This window comes from Mustela erminea, chromosome 9, assembly GCF_009829155.1.
Source record: "Mustela erminea isolate mMusErm1 chromosome 9, mMusErm1.Pri, whole genome shotgun sequence".
Taxonomy (NCBI): domain Eukaryota; kingdom Metazoa; phylum Chordata; class Mammalia; order Carnivora; family Mustelidae; genus Mustela; species Mustela erminea.
Genome location: NC_045622.1, coordinates 61,346,442 through 61,372,737, shown reverse-complemented (window position 1 = coordinate 61,372,737; position 26,296 = coordinate 61,346,442). Strand labels below are relative to the sequence as shown.

Below are 26,296 nucleotides of genomic sequence, written 5' to 3'. Positions count from 1 at the left end.
GAGTGTCCTAGAACCCCAGAATTTGTAACTGGTTGATCAGAAGTGCTGGTGGCAACCTGGAGCTTGCCACTGGCATCTGAAGCTGGACAATCTGGTGGGACTGAGTCCTTTAATTTGTGGGATTTGATGTTAACTCCAGGTAGTGTCCGAATTTAATTGAGTTGTTGAACAGCCAGTTGGTTTTGGAGAATTGGAGAATTGTGTGGTGTCACTAGAAGTGGTATCAGAAGTAGGATTTGCTAGCCAGGCCCTAGCTCATGGAAACATGTGGTTTGGGTAAAGAAGATGAAACGGTGGAGGAAAGGATGAGGAGCCTTTGATTCCAGGGTGGAACCTTTGATTCCATAGTTACCCAAGGTGTGGAATAGTAATTGTGCTGTAACCAATTACTAAAGGTAAAATATACCAATGGAATTTAGAGGTAGATCCAACTCCTGGGGAATTGATTCATTGGATGCTAAAGGTGATGGAAACTAATATGAAAAAGGCAAACTATATAATCTTTTGGTTATTGTTCTCTGTAATAGCAAAAATGAAAGGAAGGAGAACACTGGTGAGTCCTTGATGCTGGACCAAGCTCAGATTTTAGCTAATCTGAGTTTTCACCACTGGTCTCAAATCTGCCCCTGAAGGGAAAAATTATATGGGGAAAACAGAGTACCTCTAAGACTCTGGTCATAAGAAGATTGGCCACATGGGAGAGGGCAAAACCAAGAAACTACTGGAAACCAGGAGGTACAATGTGAGAGAGTTGTTTTATTTTGTAGATTAAGATCATCAACTTCCTGAAGAACCTTTACTGAAATGGACTGTGAGCATGATGAATTTAGGGGCAGTATTTTTGTTTTTACATGCTTCAGAATGGAAGAGCATGTTTGGGTTGTTACAGGACCCATTGGTTACTGTGGAACCATCCAGATGGCTATACACCATCCAGATACACAGAAGGTTATTCCTGAGGAAATGGCCAGCCTGCTGGGTTGGATAAAAGCCACTGTAAGGTCTCTTTACCCTGACAAGGGACACTGTTAACAATCCCTGTAAATTCCAAGTGGAATGTCCTACATCAAGCAGCTGATCTGCTTCATATGCAAGCCATGTGGGACTGGCTTTATGATGATCTTGGCTTTATACTCACCCACTGAATATACCCATTACCTAGGTCATGATAAACACTGTGGTTAAGCAGGACACTTTTGCATGCACCGCCCCCCCCCCCATGTAAATTTTCTGCTGCAAAATCAAGCAACAGTCCAATAAGCCTTTTTTTTTTTAAGATTTTATTTATTTATTTATTTGGTCAGAGAAGCAGGCTCCCTGCTGAGCTGGGATCCCAATATGGGACTTGATCCCTGGACCCTGGGATCATGACCTGAGCCGAAGGCAGTCGCCACTCAGGCGCCCCAGTCCAAGAAGTCTTATCAAATTTGTTGTCTAAGCTTCCCCTCATGGGTTTTATAGATGCCAGTAAAAACATTAGATTAACAAGAGAAGGGGGAGACACAAAGGGGAGAGTTAAGGTCCATCTTGATGGACAGTAGGATGGGTATCTTTAGATGGTTATTAAGAAGGGGACTTCAAATAGCACCATTTCTCCTTAATTATTACTGCTCTCAGTCTCTGTCCTTCCTATGTAAGAGGACATTGATGACCCTTAGGGCCCAAATTCCTTCTATTCTCCAAGACCTTATCTCAGGAGGTCCTTTCCTTTGCTCATGTTGCATCTCCTTTACAGCATCTTTCTTGCTCACTCCCTCCTTGCTCACTTGCCCAGTTCTCTTTCTCACAGTGTTTCATAGTGTTGCTTTTGGCGGTACCATCGTTGCTGTGTGTCACACGCTCTTACCCTTCTGGGTAGGTGATCAAAAGCCCCTCTTCCCCTGACATGGATACATTGTTCTCCAGGAATTAGGTTCTGAGACAGAGATGAACATACAAGAGATTTCTTAGGAAGTGCTCTTGGAATCTACAGCTGTGGAAGGAAGGAAAGGTAGCAGGACTGAGGAGAGGGACAAGTTGAGCTTTGATGCTGTCTTGGTAGAGACCTCAGTGGATCATATTGGTGTTCTGAAGCTGGGATGACCCTTCAGAATTGTCCTGAAATGGCATGAGTGTGTTTGCTTCATTTGGGGAAATGCCTGTAGGGGGCTGATAGCTGAGGGTTTTCTGTTGAGAGCACTCCTATCGGCCAGGAGAATAAGTCCTTCATTCCTGAATGGAGACCAGGCATCCACCACCGTCCATACACCTTGTGTGCCACTTGGATCCATTTCTTCATATACGGTCTGGGAGCAGCTCTTTCAGCATTCTTGTGAGTCTCCCTTCATGGTGGCAACTTAGAAAAGGAAAGCTAGTGGGAAGAATTATAGGTACTGTAGCTGGTATCAGGACAGCCAACATCTCCTTTGTGTAGCAGCTGCCCTGCCTTCTCTGTTCTTGTTATCAGGACCCTCTCTATGGCCAAGATAGTGATGTCTCGTTTTGCCTGCTGGTCCTTTCACAAAAGGAGCCCAAGTTCCTGGGCAGCAGTCATGCTCTGTCCCCTGTTGGACACATTTTCCCTTTGGGAATCAAGACCTCTAAATCTGCAGAGCCTAGACTTACAGGAGCAGGAAGTACAAATTCCCCAGGTGGATCACAAGATTAATGGTCAGAAGGCCATTCCTGCTTCCTTCCTTCTTTCTGGACTCATGAATTCTATCTGTTGGGCACATATCACTATATAAAGGTTGCTATTTTAAAGTGGACACTGCACGTTGGAAGATGGCACCCTATCTTCTGTAGGTGTCACTTTCAAGTTTATGCTTTAGCTGTGCCTTCACCAGCCCATTCCAACACTGTATCAGGCTGGTGGTTTCTGGGTGATGTGATATGTAATGTGACTAGTGGGTCTCCTAGTCATGTGCTCACTTTATACCTCCTTTGCTAAAGACTGGGTCCTTGGTCTGATATGATGGGATCCCATGCCTGTTGTTCAAACACTGTAAGCTCTTAGAGCATGGTGATAGTTGATTCCCAGTGGGCAGTAAAGACAAAACTATGCCTGCAATATGTATTTATTCCTGACAAAACAAATTGCTTCACCTTTTGGAGTGGAAGGAATCCAGTATCGTCAACTTGCCAGTAAGAGGCTAGTTGGTCTCTTCAAGGTATGATGCCATGTTGGAGACTTGGATTCTGTTTTGCTGCTAGTGGGTTAGACATTTGACATGTGTCAGAAACCTGTATCAGCTTTGGTAAGTGAGAGCCCACACTATGGGGTCTATGGTAATAGGTTTCTAATGATGATATGCTGCCCCCCTAGTCTCTGTTTTGGGAGGAAAGTCCTGTCATTTCTAGTGCTGTCAGTGAGCCCAGCTCAGCAGGGGTATTTTCTGCCATCAGTCTAGGCCTGTATAGGAGGGCCATTATGGAATTTCTTAGTGATGCTAAGTGATGCTGCCCCCTAGTCTCTGTTTTGGGAGGAAAGTCCTGTCATTTCTAGTGCTGTCAGTGAGCTCAGCTCAGCAGGGGTGTTTTCTGCCATCAGTCTAGGCCTGTATAGGAGGGCCATTATGGAATTTCTTAGTGATGCTGGTGCCCCTCTTACTAAACATTCCTTATTACTTTTGAAAATTGTGTATCCCATGGAACACATGGAACAGTTATTTTGTAAGTTTTCCAATCTCATATAGTATATCTATTCTTGATACCCACCTTCTGAGCCTTTTTATCCTTCCTGTCAGTGATGGTGTTTCTGCCTCCCTTGGTGCAGGCCATCACTTTTTCCATGCTTTTAACTGCTGATTAATTATTTTAAACCTTTCATTACTTTTTTCTAGTGCATCAGTTGAGCTTATCTACACTCAATTCCCTCATTCTTACAGTTAAAATTTCCCTCTTGTTTCTCGTATAGTTACAGTTTCCCTCATGACCCAGCCCGTGCATTTCCTTCCATCAGCACACAACCCCAGTTCACCGGGGACTCTCCCAACTCCACTTAACCAGTGCTAGTGTCCTTGTTGGCTGGGTGGCGAAGGATCCAGCTCCACAATCCTGTCTTACCATCTCCTTTCTTGAAGCATCCTGGCACCAACTTCTACAGGTTGGGTGACCCAATAGCAGAAGCTGAGATGGAGATGAACTTGCCTGAGGTTTATTAGGGAGTACTGTCAGGATCGCTACCTGTGAAGGAAAGGAAGCAAGTAGAGTTTGGCAGAGGCGGAGGATGAACCTTGGTGTAGTCCCTACAGAGGCCTCAGCCGACCCTACAGTGAGTTCTGAAGCTGAGATAACCTCTCATAAGTGTTCCAGGCTGAATTAAGGGGACTGGGCCTTTGTTCCCTCCCAAACTGATCAATCTAGGCATCGTATGGGTATGGCCTGGGGTGAGGTGGTTTTCCTAGGTGGAGGCTCCTGTGTGGGCTCATCATTGAGGGCCGTATTCCAGTAGCACCCCCCTGTAGCTGGGAGACTGTCTTTCATTCCTGAGGGGAAAGCTGGGTGACCTCTAGCAGTGTCCACCACACTCCTGTTCTCAGGTTCCTTAAGAAAGGGCATAGATAAAATTTGGACATCCTCGGGCCTAAGAGTTATTATGAGCAGAACTTTGTGGGGCTAGGAGTGAAAATGGTAAAAACAATTTTATTCTTCATTTTCTCTGGGTCCTAGAACCTCTGAAACCTGTTTTGGAGGCTCCCAGGCTACTAGGCAATAGGTGAAACTTGGGGCAGGGGAGACGAGCCTAGTGTTTAAAGATCTAAGGCTTACACAGCTCCTGCTTCCATAGCAAATTGGGCGCCAAGCTTGGAGAGTGATTGGCAGAGGGATAATATGGACTGCCTGGTTGGGAAAGAGAACTTCCTAAATAATTTGGGCTAACTGGATCAGGCACCCACTTAGGGTATGCTCCATTGTGTCAGGAAATCTCTTCAAATTCTATACAGGTAACCAGCCAACTCTCTGGCTGCCTGTGAAACTGCTAATTAAATCCATAATTCCCACAGCATCCTGGAACTGGTGGGAAGAGATCCCCCTCTTGTGGATTTTTTAGGGAGTACCAGAGAGTGAGGAATCTATGAATTTAAGAACATGGACCCTGAAGAAATGGTCTTCTGACAGGCAGTTCCAACAGTGTGTCCAGAACCCTCAGTGGTAGGGACAGTGGCTTCAGATTCAGTCTCCTGGGTTAGAGTTCTGGGTCGGCCGCTCACTAGTTGTGTGACCTAGACAAAACACATCACTTTCTGAGCTTTGATTTCTTCTTAGATGACATGGAGATAATAATGGTACAAGGTCGTGGTGAGCTCAGTGAAATCCAGAGTGCTTAGAACAGTATGTAGGGTGGAAGGAAGATGCCGTCCTTTTAAACTGCATCTGCCATCTGTATAGACCATCACTGACTTAATGAGGTCCAGGTCCCAGGGCTCCTGGCTCCCCACGCCCCATTCACAGGGTCTGTTGCCTGGGAAGAGGCAACCCTGTGGTGAGGTGAAGGCCAAAGGAAAGAATGTGGGAAACTTTGAAAAATCCTTTCCCTGACTCACCTCCCTTCATCACCCATGGAAGACGTGGCAAGCCTTGACCTAGCAGTGACTTGGGTCCTTTTATTGCCAGGCAGTCATACATTTATTTGCTCAACACACACATACACACACATTTGTCTAAACAAAACCCTCACAGAACTCAGCGTCCCTAGAAAAATCCTACAGTCATCTGCTGTTATTCATGCAGCCTCACTCTCCCCACCCGAAATTCCTCATGAAAGGATTCTTTCAGTAACAACAATTCCCTTCAGAGGGGAGAGAGAGAAACTCTGCCTTAAAGAGGAATATGATTTAGAAGTTTCCCTGTATTGTTACGCTAATAACGGCAAATCTAATCAGTCCAATAAGAGCTTCCATGGAGGATGTGTGGGGAGTTGTGGGAGCAGAGAGGAGGCATGTCACCTGGAGCCCAGGGTCTTCACCCAGGTTCCCCAGGAAATGAGTTATTTTTATACCAGGCCTAAAGAATGCTCAGGTGGGGTGAGACTAATGCCCCTGTGGAGAGAACTGCATGCACTGTCCTGTGGCGGGGAAGGCCTGGCAAATTTGGGAACTGAGGAAGAGGACAGTGTGACCACTTGAGCCCTGGGAGGGAGTTGGAGGGTGTGCGAAGGCTGACACTAGACTGGCAGTGGCACTGAAGTAGGAGGATTACATCAGACCTTCATCTTAATCCCCAAAGGAATGGATGCATTTGTTAATAGTTTTGTTCATTTATCCATCCAGCCCTTGGTCAGGTGACGCACACTTAGAAGTCTGTTCTGTGCCAAGTGTTGTGCTGTGGACCCTGAAACACAGAGATGACTATGCACAAGCTCCTCCCTCAGCCAGGTTGTGGACCTGTGGGGAGAAACAGACATGAAGCACAGACCCACAAGAAAGGGCTTTCGGTGACATGTGTAATTGGTACTGTAACAGGTCCAGGGAAGAAGTGGTGGATTCCTGCTGACCTGAGAGTAAAGGTTGATGGGAACGAAAAAAATTTTTCCAGGAGGCCAGTCTTGAAATATGAATTAGTTATTTACCTAGAGGACAAGATTAGGAAGGGGTTTCTCCTTTGTTTTTTGTTTTAAGATTTTATTTATTTCAGAGAGAGAGAGAGGTAGAGAGAGCACACAAGCATGAACAGACAGAGTGGCAGAGGGAGAAGCAGACACCCCAGTGAGCAGGGAGCCCAACCTGGGGCTCATCCCGGGACTCCCTGATCATGACCTGAGCTCAAGGGAGATGCTTAACCCACCGAGCCATGCAGGCACCCCTCCTTTGTTTTCAGTGCTTGAGATGCACTAATATTCTTTCAGAGCCTACACAACATGCTCCCGGCTTTCTCAGGGCCTTTGCATCTGCTGTTCCTTCTACCTAAAAAGATCTCCCTTCCCCTTCACTTAATTAGGTGCTACTCATTCTTTAGCTCAGTTGTGATTTCCTTGAGGATGCTTTCCCTGATCTGTTTTTTCTTTTTCTTGCTCTTTCCCCTTCCCCTCTTTCTCCTCCTCCTCCTCCTTTCTCCCTCTTTGTCTTCCTTTTCTCCTCCTGTCCTACTCTTCTTCCCTATTCTTCATCCTCCACCATAGTTCTAATTGCAATTATAATTTTGTGTTTGTTTATGTGCTTATTTAATTAATGCCTGCCTTTCCAGTAGACTCTAGACTTCATGAGGGTGGGGACCGTGTCTGGTTTTGCTCCCATTGTGTCCCCAGTACACACCACAATGTCTGCCAGTGCCTCCATAAGATTGATTGCTTGAATGAATTAGAAGTGAGAGTATAAGCAAAGGGCCAAAGGCATGAAACACTATGTAAAAGGGGAAATCTTCAAAAGCTCAGGTGAAGGCTAGTTGTGAGAAGAGATGCTGGGAAGTAGGCAGGACCTAGGTATTGAAGAGTTTGTTTGCAAATCTGGGTAACTGAGTCATTAAAGGATTTTATTGGAGTCTGTCGTGATAGCCTGTGGACCTTTAGTGAGGAGAGCCAGAGAGATCAGCTGGTAATGGGTGATGTTAGAGATGAATTCTGAAAAATGGGATTGAAGAAGGTTGTTCAGCAGGGGAAGCAGAAGAGATACAAGGAAAGCAACACCTGCAGAACCACATCTAAGGGCTCTTGGTACCTGCTAAGGGGCCACCTCAGATCTCTAAATAAACAGATGAACAGAGGGAACACTTGAATTAAAGACACCAAGGTTTCTGGTTTTGTTGCTAGAAATGGAGCACACATGTTAAGAGGTGGATTGGCACAAAAAAAGGAATATAGCTTCCTCTGAGGCTGACGGTAGGGGTAGGAGGAGGACAGAAAACAGGATTTCAGTGTCAGGTGATCTGTCAGGAATCAAGGTCACGCAGGCCCTGGTGACTGACTTGCTTCCTCCCCCATCTGCTTATCTTCTTGTCCATCAAGTTTCAGCTTAGCCACTCCAGCACACACAGGGCACCCTTCCCGTGCTCCACCTACAGCACACTCCTCTGGCCCTCAACACTAGACAATTACTCAGTGGTTTCTCCACAAGACCACGAGTGATGGGGGGGGGGGGCTGGAGGGCAAGACCTTTAGTGTCTATTTTATCTCCACTCCCTGGCATGGTGCCTGGGGCAAAGTAAAGGCTCACTGTCACTGTTTATTTGTTCAAAGATAAAGGAGTGATTTTCTTGTATTTAATCTAATTTTTATATACATACCCCCTCCCCCCTCAGTAAAACGTCATTCCCCCTCAAAGAAATCTTTTCAGCTGTGTTTCTTGGAAGCTTAGCTTCCTTGAGGGGAAGTTTGAAATAAAACTTTAATCCTTGCTTGAAATCAACTTGTCTAAATTGCTTTAACAAAGCCCTTGCTTTGCTTTATGTGAGTAATAACACCCACACTGTTTTGTTACATTGGTGTGAGGACCACACCCCAATAAAGTGTTTCATTTTAAAAGCTGGTTTTCTTAAAACCAGAAGAGCAGTGTATGCATATGTTAAGAATTTTTTTCAAGTACTTAAAGGGTATGTTTTCTTTTTATTTATTTATTTTTTTAAGATTTTATTTATTTGAGAGAGAGAGAGAGGGGGGGCACAAGCAGGGGGAGGGGCAGAGGGAGAGGGAGAAGCAGATTCCCGCTCAGTGGCGAGCCCAGTGCAGGCTCAATCCCAGGACCCAGGGATCATGACCTGAGTCCAAGTCAGCAGAAGTCAGATGCCCACTGACTTAGCCATCCAGATGCCCCTAAAGGTATGCTTTAAATAGAGAATGCTTCTTCCTACCCCAAACTCTGGAGCCTTTCTCTGGAGAGAAACATAACTTCTTTTTTTGTGCATTGTTTAGAATGTTTCTGTGTGTGTGTGTGTGTGTGTGTGTGTGTATAATAGAGTGTTGAATGGGACTTCTGATGCCTCAATGTTTTGACCAAAGCTTTAAGGTTAGACAATATATATACCCAAAGAATTACTTAGAAGTTGGCTGAACAGGGGCATCTGGGTGGCCCAGTCAGTTAAGTGTGCAGCTCTTGATCACAGTTCATATCTTGACCTCACGGTCATGGGTTCAACCCCCACATTGTACTCCATGGTGGTTGTGGAGTCTACTTAAAAAAAAAAAAAAGTTGGGTGAACAGATCTTTGACTCTCATCCTAACATCCATCTTCAGTCTATATAAAAGAAGTCTAAAAATTCGATGACATTTATTTATTTATTTTTAAACATTTTATTTATTCGACAGACAGAGATCTCACGTAGGCAAAGAGGCAGGCAGAGAGAGAGAGGGAGAGAGAGAGAAAGAAAGAAACAGGGTCCCTGCTGAGCGGAAAGCCCGATGTGGGGCTCAATCCCAGGACCCTGAGATCATGAGATCATGACCTGAACTGGAGGCAGAGGATTAACCCGCTGAGCCACCCAGGCACCCCCAAATTCTATGACATTTAAAGCATTGGGGCCAGTGCTATGATTTTTCTAAATGTGTGTACATTTGTGTACATGTTTGGGAGGGTGCAGGGGGCATGCTGCTAAGAAAACCAAGAGTGGTTGGGAATATGGTATCTTCTTTGGGGAGAAAGACTTGGAAATTTGAAGAAATGTGTACCCAGCACAATCCCAGTATAGCTATCAGAGCAAAGTATGGTGAGAGAGTTCTTGGAAGAGCTTGGTATGTGACTCCTTTGCACCTGTATAAGTTTCAGGCGGAGTCTGGCTGGAGTAGCCCTCAGTGCTAGAGCAAGGAGAGAAGGCAGCTATGGGGTAGTCTGTGTGCTCAGAGTATGATACGTCCAAGTCAAGTGAAGATCAAAGAAGAGAGCTGAAAGTGAAGGAACCTTGTCCAAGATGGTACTTGCTAATGGCAATAAGAGACTATGGAGTATACGTCAGTGGAGAGGAACTGAGGAGATGGGGACTCAGGAGATTAGTTGGAGGGTGTATACACCTTCAGGTCTGCTTCTTCCCCAGGCCCCAGGTCAGCGAACAGTGCATCCCTACAGGGCCTCTGAGGTCCATACCTGTCCCCAGGAGAGAGCCAAATGTAGACACCTCTGTACGTCTATATTATCCAGAGCCAATTCCAACAGGCTAGGGACACACACATAAACTCACACCCAAACACCCCATGTGGACTCCAAAGGAGTCATGTGCCGCAGGTGAAGGAGGGTGGATGGAAGATGAAAGCACTCTTCACACCTCCTTTTGTTATTACAAGTTCCCAAGCCACAGAGCTGGCCTGAGCTGGAAGTGCAGGGCTGGTGGGGGACATTTTGAACTGGAAATATTTCTGTATTTTGATTTAGGCAGGACTGAACCATTTTAATACACAGGAGTGAGCTTGTTATAATTATTGACTTGAAACCGTTTTTCTATTTGAAAGTGACTGTCCATCTGTGGGATCAGCTCGAGACTTCATGGGACGGGTGGTGTGAGAAGGGGTCTCAGTACAGCATGTGTAAAGGCTGTGTTCGGAAAGAAAGCTGAAGAATATTTGTGCTTCTCTGCATTCAGTTCACTAAGTAAATTCATTACATCTGTATTTATAGTCTGTCATGCAAAATACACAAAGGAGAAAACAGTACATTGTTTCTTTTGCTTAGCAAAATATCTTTTCCTATCAACTGGCAGAGAGCTAACTTTTGGAGAGTTCCAGGGAGCTGAATCACATGGGCTCCTCACTGGATTCTGAACGGAGGGTAAATGCCCAGAGGCAGGTGAGGATTGAGGTCTGCTTCAACCTGGTACTGTACTGGAGTAGGACACTTGGGCCTGAGGCCACAGTGAAAACTTTCAGTTAGATTTAGACTCTGGGGATGGGTCCTCATCCAGGATTATAGTCTGGCACAGGGCCCATCTACCTGGGAGAGGAGAGCAACACAGTTTCATTACTGTCTCTAAAATAATAATATCCAAATTTTGTCTTTTACAAATCCCTATGAATAAATAACTTTTGAGCACTCATCCTCAAATGTTCCTTCATTTACAAATTACATAATAAATTTACAGTCATACTGTAACATAGCTATTTTTCTTTAACAACTTAATAAAATACAAATTCGAGAACAAAATAAAAATAGCAGCTCCAATTTTCTAAAGTCTTATTCTTGAACCTCGGTGGATTGGTTTGTGCCCTGCCTGTGATGTGCGTGCTCTGCTGCCCTAGAAGGAGAAGCTAGATCTGACTCAAGAACAGAAATGGAGGAAGAGTGTGGTTCACATGGGCCTTCAAGTCCTACGAGAGAGCAAGAGCCAGGAGACTGGGCTATGGTTTGGCAAACACTGTCTCATCTCAGCACCCGAGTTACTCATTCAGCGAGAGGAGAAAGAGACCAGAAGTATTCTTCCAGGAGGGTGTTCTCTTGGAGAGTGGAGCAGAATCCTTTCTCTCCATGAAAACTTAAAGAATGAAGTGATAAGCAGCTCCTCCTACTTTAAAACTTAAAATCAGTATAGTATTCCACTACCATAAGATAGCTTGAAATATTTTTGTGTGCCCATTTTTTTCCTTTCTGCATGCTCCAGCTCTAGACTGGGGTGGGCAAATTCTGGCCTGTTGCCTTTTTTGGGGGACAGTCTATGAGCTGAGAATGGTTTTTATATTTTTAAATGATTAAAAAAAAACAAAAGAAGAATGATATATTAGGACACATGAAAATTACAGGAAATTCAAATTTCAGTATCCATAAAGTTTTATTGGAACACAGCCACGCTTATTTATCATCTCCTTTCTGTGGCTGCTGTTACACCTGAATGGTAGAGCTGAGCTGTCACCACAGAAACTCTCTGACCCTCAAACCCAAAGTGTTTGCCATCCAGCCTTTTACAGGAAGTGTTTGTTGAGCCCTGCTGTAGACAGTGCAAATAGCCACATTATTTCATGGAAAATTAGGATTGTTATAATAGTAGGAATGTTAAGAGTGGTGTGTTGGTACCTGGTATGTATGTTTATTTTCAAGTAAGTTTTTGAAAATGACAGGGAAAGGGGAATCAAGACGTAGGCTTTATGTCATTATGGCGATGGAGAACAGAATGAAGCAGATAATTTAATTCGCCCCTTCTTGCCCTGGAGAAACTAGAAAAGGTCCTTTGGAACTTCTGAGAGTGAGGACTTGGTGGTAAGAGGTGGGCTGGGAGTCTGGAGGAGAAGGTCAGACCAGGAGGAACTGTTATGCCAGGGTCACCATCAAGTGGCTGAGCAGCCTTACCCATCAGGAGGCCCTCTACCCAACTGAAATTCATAGATTCAACTACCATGGAATAAAGGAGAAGGGCTGATGGAGGAAATCAGCTGTCTCAATGTACTCCACCTCTCTGGCACCTTCAACTTGAAAATCCAATTGACATTCCATCTTTAAAAATGAAGTAAACATAAGCAAGGCAAAATATATACAATCCCCTCTCCAGACCAAATCTGATCTCCAGTCCCCATTTCTTTGCTCTCTGAAACAGGGAGCATCTCAAAAGGGCTCTCCCCGTGTGCCGTCTCCAATTCCTCAGCTATTTGTCTTTCAAAACACTCCCATCTCATCTCGACGCCCCCAGTCTACCAGAACAGCTAAGGTACTTATGACCTCCACATGAATAGATTTAGTGGGCACTTCTCGGTCTTTCTCTTCTGGGTCTGCGCATGTTGGATGACTCTGTCTTCCAGCACTCCCTTCTCTCTGCTTCTCTGGCATCTCGGTTTTGGCTTTTCTTTCCTGCCTCCTCCATCCCTTCTGTTCCTTCTCAGCCACTCGCAACATTGACTTCCTGTAAATGCTGCAAACACAAGGTGATGAGGTGACATGTGCTCTTCACCCGTTATCTGATATTATTGAGGGATGGAAGGGCCTTGGTTTTACAAGCTACCTGCTAACTCAGCCTAGCTTCAGTGGAGGGTTCAAGATGCAAGGCAGGTACTCTGGGATGAAAAGCAAAATGATGGTTCTGGTTTTAGCTTCAAATAGCATCAAAAACCCTAGATCCTATGGAGACACTCAGTTCCCAGTATTACCCCTTGTTAGGATGGCCTTCCCGCTTTATGCTCTTTCCCCTTAGAACACTCAACTCTGACATAAGCAACCTGCAATATACTTGCATTTTGCCCTTGGTGAGGATGGGAGAGGGAGCTTCCTCTTAGCCAAGACAGTTAATTTCAGCCTTTATCACCTAAAAGTATGTGAAGTCATTGTCTAACATAAGGACATATCTCATAACTGGGCCTCCTGCCCGCCTGGCTCAAAGCCTTGTTATTTCCCTTATCTTTCTTGTCTTGCTTAAATCTAAGCCAAGAGGCAAGGCAAGTATATTATTTTCTGCAACAGTTTTCTTCTCTTTTAGTGTTTTTCTCTTAAAAATATCTCTGATCTGTTCCTCCCTTGTGACACTGTATGCAACGTTACCAGTAGCCAATAATGGACTTTCTTTTGCTTTTTATCTGCTGCAAAGCTCCAGCCGAAGCAAACCTCCTGCTTTAACTTTCATGTGCTGAATACTCAAAGATGCATGGAAATCACTGGGGCTGAGAGTTATAGGTCCCATCTCACTGCATGGGAGAGTTGGCTGCTTTCCAAGTCCTGTGCAGGTGTGAGTATGGGCAGGGCTGGTGACCTTCTAGAACTTGCCAGACCTGTTGTATCCTTTATGTTGAAATCTTGTTTGTCCCTCTCACCATTTCTTTGGATTGAAAATATTCAAATTCTTAATTTCATTTACTGCGGTCAGAATTTAACGCACACATTCTGGAGGGAGTGGGGAGTAAAATCAGATTCTGGAGCTGGGCTTTAGTATCTTAGCACCTAAGAAAGGGAGGAGGAAGCCAGGAAGTAGAGCATTTAATCAAATTATGACAACATGACCCTGAGACAGGTACTGTTATCATCCCCAGTTTCTAGGAAACCGAGGCTTAGAGAGATTAAATGATTGATCAGTGGAATCAAGACTTGGGACTTGCTTCCAGGCCATGCTGTCAAAATTCCAGCGTACGCCTTTTTCTGTCCCCCTTCCATTGTGAAAGTCTTGCCAGCTAGAGACAGGCCTATAAAATGTCAAGCTTTCCTCCAGTTTAGGGAATAGTTATAGATATCAGGGTGCTGCATAAACCTTTGAGAGTGTGTGCCCCAGGGACTGGACATCATTGAAAAGGTGGGAAATGTGTGTGGCATTCCAGTGTGTACCAAGAACATAATGAGTAATGTTAACACAAGCAAACAAAAAGGGTCTTTTCTGTAGTCCTTGGCTGGGTAAGAAAATAGCTCAAGTTGTTTTAAATGACTAAAGAGGTGGTCTGATTCCTTAGCTTACAAATGGAGCTTTGGTTTTCTGTCCTTGGACAGACAGATCTGTACCACTGTAGTATGAAGGCATACATGAAAAGTGTGGATGGGAAGTTGGTGATTTGAGGAAAACGAAAGTTGTGCTATGGACAGCACAAAAACCAATTGATTAGGGAAACACAGTTAATATTGTGAGACAATATTGGATTTATAGGACCATTATTCTATTTCCATACTTACATATTATTCAGGATAAGTAACTTCAGCTGCTTTAAGAAACAGTCCTAAAATATCAGTGACTTAACCCAATATGGATTTACCTTTGGCTCTTTTCACTGTCCAGTGTGGGTCTGTGGTGAAAGAGAAGTGAGAGGGACACAGGTAGACAGAGGTTCTATCACCTTTAGCTCATGACTCCTTGAATTGCCTGCATGTTGAAATCCGGGCAGCAGGTGGAAGTGTGGGTGTGGGTGGGAAGAGAGAGAGAGAGAGGTGATCCAGGCTTGGAAGCAGTTTTCATGAAATCCTGGGCCTGGAATAGTGCCTGCTGCTACTGCTCAGATTCCCTTGGCAAGAAGTGGGGCAAGGAGGAGGCCTGGGGAATCTGTGGGCCAAAGAAGGAGAGGAGAATTGGGATCCTGCAGAGCACTGTAGCCTCTGTTGCTGTGTGTAACCCTTCAGTACCAGGGCTAATTAAACTTGCCTTGACATTCCCTCTTTGCATTCTCTCACCTGCTCAGTGCTGTCACTTTCTTCACCCATAGAAGCTCAGAGACTGTGTGGAATTGTTGAGCGATTTAGTGCTAGAGCTCAGATGAGAATTCAGGCTTTCTACTTTTTATTCGGTGTTCTTTTACCACCTGTATTTACTGGACTCAGATTGTAGGAGATGACTCTTCGGTGAAGGGAGAGGTCAGTGTGGGCTGGGGTGGTCAAAAAAGACTCCAGAGGAATGTAGTGCCTGATGTGGGTCTTCCAATGTGTATAGGATTTGGATGGGCCAAGCAGAGGGACAGCACATTTCAGGCAAGTTTGAAAACATAGATTTGGGCTCAGGCAATAAGCACATTCATTTATTTCAATTTATATCCTTTTACTGATTAAAAGAACTTTATTAAAAATTTTAAAAGGTAACACATTTGCATGGCTCAAAATTCAGAAGGTACAAAAGGTTATAAAATGAAAACAAATCAGTGCCCCATCCCTGTCTCCTGTCCCCATGAGCTCCCCTTCTCAGAGGCAGGCATTATTACCAGTTTCTTTGGTGTCTTTCCAGAGATCTTCTATGCATATAAAAATAAATACTTGGATTGCCTGTCTCCTAACAATGTCACCGTAGCAAAGCGTTATATTTGGTAATAAGATTAGATACAAAATGATACTTCAGAGTTGTTTTAGTTTGTGCTTTTTCTTTTTATAAGTAAAGTTGATCATTTCATATTTAGGGCCATCCATATATTCTTTTATTGGAACCCTTTCCTTTGCCCATTTTTCTGTTGGATTATTATTCTGTTGGTATTATTATGATTGATTTCTAGAAATTTTTTCCATATTAGAGAAATTAAGCATTTGTCACTGATATGAGTATCAGTTTTTTTCCAGTTTGTCTTTTCCTTCATGGTGGATTTTTCAATGCAGAATCTCAATTTTTCCATTGTTAAAATTTTGATCTTTTCTTTTATAGGTTATGAGTTTGGGGCATACCTGGAAGATCTTCCATCCTCCAAGATCTCTTTTACTAAAGTCCTGTGCTGCTTCTTCTGAAGGGAGGAAATAGAGACCATGGCCACTGGATCTGGACCCAGACCTACCAGCAGCACTGCCACCTCCAGCCATTCACAGGTGCCACAGGATACAGAAAACTGTGATCCCCTGAGTCATGGGGTCAGACCAGGGGCCTTGCTTATAGGAGTTGAAAGGCCTTATTGGAATGCAGAGATTCACTTCTGACCAAGGGGGAAAAAATAAGATAAGGGGAATCCTGTGATAAGGAAGATCTGCTGGCTATTCTGGGAACGTTTTTGGGTCAGCCTGACCCAGAACCAGGCATCCCTACATCTCCCGAGAGCCCAGTGATCTTGTCTACACCCACAGCCTCACATACTTCTTGTGTGTTGATGAGTTCCAGATTCATATCTCCAGTCCCTACCTCTGAGCACAGGTATCTCTAACTTAATTATCTCTAAAATGGAATTTGGGATCGTTTTTCCTGAATCTGATACTGTTCCAGTCTTCCCAGCGAGGGATTAGGTGTCTCAATCTACATAATTATTTGTACTAGAGACTTGAAGTCATCTTTGGCATTCATCTTGCTTATCTCCAGATTTTATTCACCACCAACTCACATCTATTTCTCCTCCAAAATGTATCCTAAATCCTGCTGCCGATCACCTCTGCAGCTACTATCTTAGCCAAAACTGTGTTATCTGTTGCGTAGATGGTTTCAAGTTAATCCTAACAGGTTTCCCCACATCCACCCTTGCCCCCAGTCCCATAGTCTACTTTCCATAGCTGACTCTGGCCAAGTCTTCTTGCCTGCTTTTCATGTTGCACCATGCTAGGTGGTTATGGAGATCTCTCAGCAGCTGGGCCCTCTGGGCATTGTGTATATCAGTTCCTTTTTCAAATACCTTCCTATCCTTTGATCCTCTGGCAGAGGTTCACTTCTGTTGTGAACATACCTCTGGCATACTCCTGGCATAATACCTCTGGTATTATTACATAACATACTCTGGCATAATACCTCTGGCAAACTCCTACTCATCCTTTGCATCTCAGCCCAAATGCCCCTTCTCTGCTGCTGTCCCTGCATGCAAACCCCCAAGCGGCCATTTAGGTGATTCCCAACACAACTAGAGGCTCATTTAATGCTTGTTTGAATGAATAGATGAATGGGATAAAGACCAAGGAGGGCAGGGCTGGCTCGTGCTGGGGTCTGGAAGAAAAGGAGAATGGAAGAATCAGCACCAGGGCTTGGTGGAATGCTGGGTCTGGGGAGTGCTCGGCCTTTGTATGGCCAGACTGTGATATGACAGAGGCCTTGTCTGTGACGGGTCTCTGTGTGCATATGAGGTGACACATATGTGTGTGGCCTGGTGTTGGGGAGCCAGCAGAAGTGAGCTCCAGGTGGTAATGGGTAGGCGGCCTTGCTATGGAATCTGGTCTTCTCAGGCCAGAGCTCCTGGGATGGGATTAATTGACCCTGCAGAACCAGATCTCCTCATGAGACCAGGGCACAGCTGTGGCCATATCTGAAGCAGGGACTAGGAGCAACAGCAAACTAAGATGGAAAGTCCTGGGGAGATTGGGGAGATCGGGGGGAGGGAGGAAGAGAGATGGGGGAACCAGATGGGCCTTGCCTCACTTTTAGGGACACAAGAGCTCCCCAAAATGCCTTTCCATATGTCCACAGGGCTCTGAGTAAGGGTCTCTAGTTACTGAGGTGCAGAGGGTCCTGAATGAGGGTCTCTGGGAGTCATAAGCTATAGATCTGGTCATTGAATGGCCTGAATGTAAGGCCATGTCATGCAGGGGGCCTAAGTGAGAGGCTCTGGTCAATGTGGGACCTGTGTGAGGTGTTCTGGTCACTGAAGCCCAAGTGAAGGTTTCTGGTCATTATGGGGTCTGAGTGAAAGCCCTGGTTACTGGGGACAGGAATTAGGGGCTGAGTGAGGGGCTTGATCCCAGGGACCTGGGGGCCATGTCTGGTAGTGGCATGAGCAGATCATTGCAGTCTTAGTGAAGTTCTTGGTAGCTGGGCTCTTGAGAGGGAGGCCACTCCATTAACCCTGAACTGAGATGCTTGGAGAAGCCTTCCCAGTGCCTGCAGGCGGCCTAGCACACAGGATGTTCTGGGTCTGACCAGCATGACTCACGGCAGCCAGCAGATGGCACTGTGACCCCATGCAGCCAGGACTCGGAGGGGGGGCAGCTGGTGAGCAGTCCTTGGGGTGAAGCTCAGCTAGAAAGGCTCAGGGGAGCCTCCATCAGCTTTGGGAGCCGCAAGGCCTGGAGGCGTGGGGCGTGTTAGATGGACTCCAGCCAAACTCCCTGGGGTGATGGCCCCAGGCTGATCCCCTGGAAGCAAGAGAATTCTGTGCTGAGTTAGGAGTCCTGTGTCTGTTCCTTACCCCAGGAGCCGGGACAGGCTCAATCAATAGTTCTGGAACACAGAACAAAAACCTGTAATCTGGCCCAACACACCCAGATGCACTTTCACCTGTGGGTTGGTTCAGCTGTCCCAGTCCACCCATCCAAGACAAATTAGGATCTGCCCTGAGCATTAGAGCGATTGTTTCGCAGAACATCCGGCGCCCTGTGAAACCCAGAGAGAACTGGAGTCCGTTCCTTGCTGCAGCCAGAACTTGGCACAGCCCAGCAGTCAATACTGCCCATCATAGGGTCCAGTCACATGCTAGAACCATGTCACATGTCAGGACTTTGTTGTACCTCAACAAAGTTGTGCTCTGTACTATACTGTTGTACTCTGTACAGTCACAGAGCGGGGCTTGTCATTCTTTGAATAAAGGCACATCCTAGGACCCTGTCAACAACCAAGAGCCTGTCCTGTCACTACTTCCTAGGGTCCTGTCATAGCCTGTGTTTGGCCTTGAGCTGTGACAGAGCTGGGTATATGACTGAGCCCTGAAATGTGCCAGAATTTGAGTGATACAGTGCTGGGTTGTGACTGTAGCCACAGTCTGTGTACAGTAACTGGTCCACAGACTTGCACCTGTGAGTTTGGGCATTATCAGCAAGTATCCAATTATTTATTTATTTTTAAAAGATTTTATCTATTTACTTGAGAGAAAGAGAGCAAGCAAGAGAGAGGGGGCATAAGCTGGGGGAGAGGGGCAGAGGGAGAGAGAGAGAGAAGCAGACTCCCCGTTGAGCAGGGAGCCCAAAGCGGGGCTTGATCCCAGGACCCCGGGATCACGACCTGAGCTGAAGGCAGCCGCTTCACCGATTGAGCCACCCAGGTGCCTCTAACAAGTGTTTGTGATCAGCATCTGTACAGATCATGGTGATAAGTGCTGTGGGAGATACAGATAAAGCCGTTCTCTTCCGGCCGTCTGTGGGGAAAGACCAGTTTTATTTTTAAAATTTCCGTTTTGGATCCATCGCAGACTGACACTTTTATAAAATTCAGTTAAATTGCTCAAAAAATGAAATTGAAGAAAAAACATATAAAACAGAAGCCCATATTTTAAAAAATACAAGTTTCATTTTGGAATAATTTTAGATTTACAGAAAAGTTGCCAAGAGAGCGGAGATGCTGTATAGCCTGCCCCGAGCTTCCCCTAACATCACCATTGTAGATAACCAAGGTATATTTATCAAAATTAACGAATTAACTTCAGTATAGTACAATTAACTGAACTACGGACTCTTCAGATTTTAGCAGTTTTCCCCACTAACGTCCTTTTTCTGTTTCAGGATCCAAGCCAGTGCTCTACTGATGGCATTTAGTGCACTTCTTATTATTGAATTCAGATCACATAATCATTTAGTCAAATCATTATACAAGTTTCTATGCTCTTACTCTTAATTTCTGAACTCACCTCATCTGGACAGGTACAAAGAATTGTGGCCTGGCTCTGGTCCTCAGGCCACACCTTGAATAACACTGTTAGGAAGAACAGTGACTATATTTACAGTGGCACAGCAGTGGAGTGAGAAGGCTGGGAGGCGACCGGCATGAAGTTAGAGCACAGGGTTCGAAGGAAGATGGTGGCCGTACGGGTGGGCCTTGGGCATGGCCTGCTCAGAATGAAATGGCGGGAATAGGAAGGTTTTGGGAAAGAAGTCCCAAAAGATTCCTGGGAAGGCTGCAGTTCTTCATTTGTGTGTGTGGTGCACTGAAGCTTCCGTGTAAATATCTGCAACAAACAGCAGGCAGTGAGGACTGACTATGTGGGAGCTCACCGAGCTCTTAATGTGTCTGAGTGGAGAACATAGGACTTGAAAAGTCAATCATGGGTATGGGCCCAGAGATTCTAGGGTCTGACCGAGACCCCTGCCAGTTTGTGGACTCTGGTGAGTCTGCACAGTGTTAGGAAGACTTAGGTGTGGGATCGTATGACAGGAGAACAGGAAACATAAAGGTCCAGGGATAGCAGTGGTCCCCCCTACCCCTAGGAAGGAAGACACCAGGACAAGGTGACTGTGCCCGTGCTTCAGGGTCTCCATCCTGAATATGTTGGGGAGCAGGTGGGTAATGTAAACACCTTGAGCATTTGTCTCCCTGTGTAGGCGGTGGAGTAAATAATAGAACCTCTGGGAAGGTTCTGAGAACGAAATGAGAACCACACGGAAATGTTGTCATGACACCCGTAGGGAGCTAGAGCTCTTCCCCATCCCCCTGCCCCTCACTTCCCGCTCAGGACAGCCAGCTAGAGTCATCAGTTTCCGTCTTCACCTCTTCCTTTTCCACTAGGAGCTGGAATCAAGGTTCTGGTAGGGGTGGTCTGGCCCGGGTCCCCTTGCATCCCAGATTCTGCCAGCCTCCTACTCTGCATTTGTGCCACTCATCTCCTGGGTGTTAGGAGGAAACCTCAGGGGGGCCTTTTCTGTGCCTTCCCTCCATCACCTCTAAGATACACTGGTTTCTGCTGAACGCTTTCCACAGTTCATCATCATTGCTTAGTTGATCGTGAGAACAATGATGGCAGAAGCCATGCCTCTCTTATTCTCCATTTGGTTTCCAGCACCCAGCAAGTTCATGGACCATCGTCGACACCTAACCAGTACTTGCTGAATGAAAAATTGGAAGGAAAATATGTGATTTCTTTACTTAAACAGTTTCAAATGCAGTTAACAGAGAGAAATACCAAATGTACCGTCAAGTGTCAAAATGATGGTTGCTTGGAACTGGAAAGTTTGCTTGGAGAAAAGAAATAGATGATAAAGGTGGAATCAGGAATTACTGGTAAAGGAAAAGATTAAGTCTGTGCATGGTCTGGGGAAACCAGCTACCAACAAAGAAAAAAATAACCGATATCTTTTCCTCACATTGTATACCACAAACTTCCCAGATGAACTGAGGAGCTTTAAAAACCTTGGAAACACTGAACTATTTATCACATCTCTGGAAGGAAGTAGGTTTCCATCTTAGAAGGAACAGAAGCAGATAGCAAGGAGAAGGTTAACTGACTGGACTGTAGAAGTATTTTAAACTTTTGCATGTTAAAAAAAAAAAAAAAAAAGGAAAAGGCAACCCAAATAAAAAGGCAAACAAACCAGGGAAATATTTGCAGACAACTGCCACAAGAACTTTCATAATTTATTTTAAAAGAATACACGGAGACCCCAGTGAATAAACAGGCAGAGTATATAGCATATAGTTTCCAAAAGAGAAAAAAGAGGGATGCTTAATCTTGATAATTAGAGGAAGAAGAGGTTCATGGTAGCCAAAGGAGTCAGGGAAAATTCCACAGGGGAGGTGGACTGTGGGCTCGTTCTCACAGATATGGACTAACCAAGATGGAGGGAAGAGATGCCACACATTTAGATGGGCTTTTCTGCTTGCCAGACTCTCCTGGCTCCCCTCCGAATTTGCAAGGCTTTTGCAGCCTGGAGCTGGGTGGTCCTCCTTAGTGTCTTTCCAGCCACCATCATCCATCTGTAATGGAAACAGCTTTTCTTCATGGGGACAAACCACGTGGAAGCTTGGGGAGATCTGGCAGAGGGGTGTTCTGGAAGAATGCTCTGGCCTTGAGGGCAGGGAGCTAGCTAAGGACCCTGACTCCCCTGTCCCACCTTCCCACAACCTTGGGGTTTTCAGACCTAAAAACCAGCTGCTTGCCCACCCCAACCCCCCACTCCTACCTGGGGTTGAACTGCTCATCTTTTTTTTTAACAACTCTTCTGGGAAGGTGGGCCAAACTTGCTTTAATTCCTCCAAGTAGAGCTCAACTAGCAATATCATTTTAGAGTCTTTTCTTTATATGACTTTTAATAAATATATTTTTAAAATTATGCAGGCAATACATATTCATGGGAGAAAGTACAAATATAGCCAGCATTTCTGAGAGTTTTTATGAAGAGGAGAGAGCAAGAGGAAATAGAAAACAGAAATAGTTCACTACCAGTCAGATGTCCAAGGGCAGCATGCGTGTCCCATAGTCAGGAGCCGCTGCTCTGCCACGAGGCTTTCCAGGGCCCTGGGCTGCTTCCTCTCCTCCCTGCTCCAGACCTGCGAGGTCTGGGGCCCTCCTCCATTCCTTCACACAGGAGAGGTCTCCAGGACACGAAACCCTGATTCATCCTTTGCTGCTCCTTTCCGCCGGCCTCCCACTCAGCTGCCTCCCTGGTCTAAGGAACTAGACTCATTCTCAGCCATGTGCATCAGCCATTCTCAATCTTCTCTCCTCCCACCACGTGTGATGGATGGCATCCATGTTCATACACGCTCTCAAAGGTTAAACCCAATTTTATCTAAACCTGGACAGGATTTGTGCAGGAAATGAAAGTCGGTGGTAAAAATAACTGTTACATCTCAATGCAATACGATGACTTGAAATTGGCATGACTTCTGGCGTGTTAGCAGTCTGCCCACTCCTGGCTACTGTGTGTGTGTGTGGCACAGGCTTTGGAGAAGCAATTCCTGCATTCTGGCTGTGACACCACCCCTTTTTCTTCTGAATTAGTGAGGGTGACATTATTACAAGGATAAGTCATCACCGGGCCTCCTGCATATATTTTATAGCGATTATTGTGTTGAATTGTGTATTTCCCCCATTAAACTTTTCCATTAGTTGTTGTATCCCTAGTGCCCAGCACAATGCCTGACATTTATCCGTGCAGACTGATTGAACAGGCGAGGGAAGCCTGCATACCTCCTACCCCGTCTCTAAGAAACCCTGCCTTCCCTTTATGCCTCCCTCCCTACCCAACTGGTACTACCAGCAGCTCTCTGGGGCTACATTTTCTAAACTTCGTTTGCTTTCATGTTTGGCCTGTTGGCACTAGTTTATCATGCCAGCCCTGACTTGTTGGCCCTGTTTCCTGGGCTCCTTTACCCATTTTTTTGTCTTTTCCAGTCATCAGGAGTCCTTGAGATATTCTCAAGGACTTTCTTTTTAGAGTGTAAGTCTTCTGCAACCTTCTCCTTCCCCTAGCAGGAGCTCCAAGTTGGCTCTCCACCTCAATTTTGACTCCTTGACAGTACAGTTATGTCTAATCTACTTCTTTTTAATCACCCAGAGCATGTAGCCCTGGCCTAGATGTATAATGCTAGGCCTACTCCTTTGCAGCTTGTATCATACTGTTCATTAAATAAGTAACTGTGTAGTTTATCTAACATCTGTGTCTCCCATTTGGAGGTAAATTCCACAAGGATAGGTATTCTGACTGTTTTATTCACTGCTGTATCCCCAACATCTAGCACAGGCCCCTGCACATAGAGTTTAATAAAGTCGTGTGATAGGAATGAATGAATGAATGAATTGAATTGAATTGAATGATTGACCCACAGTAATTTTCATAAGCAGGGGATGGTTTTGTTTTTGAAAAGAAGTCTTAATGCTGAAGGATCTTCTTATGAAAGGGGAAAACAGGCCTTGGGGCAGTTGGCAACCTAGAGCAGTGGTTAATGCTTAAGGGGACTCCATGGGCAGTCTGGTCAAGTGCAGGGGAACCTGCTTGGGCCAAAATAGAGGGAACAAAAGGTTCTGGGAGGGCTGGGAATGGGAGTGGGGATGGTGAGTCACAATTTCCTACATCCATCCCACCAGTTTCTTCCATGATCATATTTACTTTGGACCCTGTACTATGTTCCCAGGGGACCTGGGGTAAAAGTAGAAGTTGGTTTGTTTATCTGTTATACTGTTCACGTGGATTTCTGTTTGGCAGCAGTGTCTTAAGGAGGGTTATTGCTAATCACTTCTGATGCATGTGGGCTGGGGCAGAGGTGGCCAAAACTGGCCTTTTGGGAGATTGTCCATGGGATTTACCAATTAGTCCAGCAGGCTCACACTTCCTCATGAGACCTGGGCCCAGCTGTGGCCCCTGTCTGGACATGGGGCCCAGGGACAAAGCAGGAGGCAAGGGGCTTTGGCAGCTTCTTCGGGGACCAGCGGGAAGTAGAAAGGAGATGGGCAGTCTGGAGGGACAGCCTAGCTCTTGTTATGCTCACTAAACCTTAATGAAGTCCCCTCGATCTCTGAGCCCTAAGTGATGGGCACCAGGTCCCTGTGGGAAAGGGGCTGAATCCAAACTTTGAAAGGTCTAAACCTGTTAAAGGTTCTGGCTGATCTTCATATGTCATTCAAAGTAAAACAATTAAACCATAGAATAAGTTTAGTTCAGTAATACAATTCAGGTTTATCCTGTGATGGTTAGTTTCATTGATGTTTTTCTGCAAATACCAAATTTGTTTTAAAAACTTTTTTTCAGTTTTGGTGGTTCTACTTCAGCAGTGCCATCCCTGAAGAGACCCTGAGGTAGAGGCCCTGTCACAGAGACCTGAGTGAGAACTGGCTCACTGAGAGACTGAGTGCAGGGCTAGAGGAATGGAGGGAAAAGCTTGGGTAACTGAGTGAGGGTCTAGGTGAGAGTCCTGGTCACTGAGAGGGTTCACCTGGGAGGTCATCACAGGTCTGAGTGAGGGTCCCCAGTCACTGACACTGCTGAGGGTGGAGTCTGGTCATTGAGGACCTGAGGAAATGTACCTCATCACTAAGGCATCTGTCAGTAGCACTGCTTACTGATGGAGCCATCTGGTTACCAAAACTTAAAGGAGAGGCTACTGTCACAAATTCTCGAGTATGGTCAACAGGTCCTAAGTGAGAGGTTGTACTCCCTGAGAGAACCAAGGAGGATGTTTGGTTCATGGAGTTAGGGTCTCTACCTTCTGAGGGGACTGTGTGAGTTGGGGGTCCTGGCTTTGAGAGGTTTCAAGAAATAGTTCTGACCTTTGAGATATGGCTGAATGTCTTTAGACAAAAGAAATACAAATAAGGCCTCCATATAGATGGGGAAAACTGTCCAGTGTGGGGTCCAATAACAGATTCTATGGCCAGATAAAGCCAGAGGGGCCCTTAATTCCTCCTTCCCTTCCTCCTTCAGCCTGACCTGCAGGTCTTCCAGTCACCAGTAGATGGCATTGCAGCTCCACACAAGGACAGGTCTGCCGGCTGGGTCCCAAGGTGGGGTCCAGGTGCGAGCAGGTGAGGAAAGAGAGAGGGAATTAGTTGCTCCTCTGACCACATTCCCTGGAGGCAGGGAGGAACCAGGCTACCAAGGCCTAAGCAGATCTCCTAAACACTGGCCACTTAGAGTCGAAGTCCTCTTAATCACCAGGCTGATTAAATGCAGTGTGACTTCTTACATTTGATTCATTCATCCATTCAGTTGTTCAGCAGGCCTAGTACCTGATAGAGTTTGTGCTAGGCTCTGAGGGAAGATACAAGGGTGGTTAAAGAAGGTTGCTGTTCTTTCGAAATCCATAATCTTGGAGGTGAAACATTAACATAAACAAAATATAATACATGTGATAAGGACTATAAGGATGTACCCAATGCTATAGAAATCCAGGGAAGGAAGAAATTTAGGATCCGGGGAGTTGGTGAACATAAAGGAAGAAAGAGGTGACATTGACCCAGGGTCTCAAAGTATGATCCGGGTTTTTGTTTGTGAGGCACCAGTGGAGGAAGGTTCCCGGAGTAGAAGCAAAAGTGTGAATAAAGATGTGGGGTGGGAAGGAGCATGGGTGTTGAGGGACCATTTTGTACCCCAAATGTCTACAGTAGAAGGAACAGAGTGGGGATGGGCTGGGAGGGTGGTAAGGAGTAGGGATGACAGATAGGTGGAGTGGGCGATCGTTAAGAACCTTATAGCCCATACTTAGGGATTTGGTAATGGCTGTTTAATGCTTGAAGAATCAGGAGGGTTTTCAAGTAGGCAGATGAAATTCAGGGTTCTATTTAATTTGCTAGTAGCCAAGGTGTGGGGTGTGGGGTGGCTTAGGGGAGGGAGATTGCATACAGGAACCCAGATAGGCAACCAAATTAGAATTTATGAGAGTTAAGTAAAGAAGGCGTTAGGGAGGAGAAAACAGATTTAGGGG

The 26,296-nt window shown here is 45.5% G+C and overlaps 1 long non-coding RNA gene across 3 annotated transcripts in view; it reads left to right on the top strand.

The window, feature by feature from the left end:
- The window catches only part of LOC116598611, a 39,255-nt gene that overhangs the window by 1,304 nt on the left and 11,655 nt on the right, over positions 1–26,296 (top strand). The window contains exons 2-3 of one of the 3 annotated variants that reach the window (XR_004289117.1): positions 15,914–16,390; positions 20,937–21,457. This is a non-coding gene — a long non-coding RNA (uncharacterized LOC116598611). Of the gene's footprint in view, positions 1–15,913; positions 16,391–20,665; positions 21,458–26,296 lie in introns of those variants that run through there. The other 2 variants (XR_004289116.1, XR_004289115.1) reach the window with 2 other exon arrangements.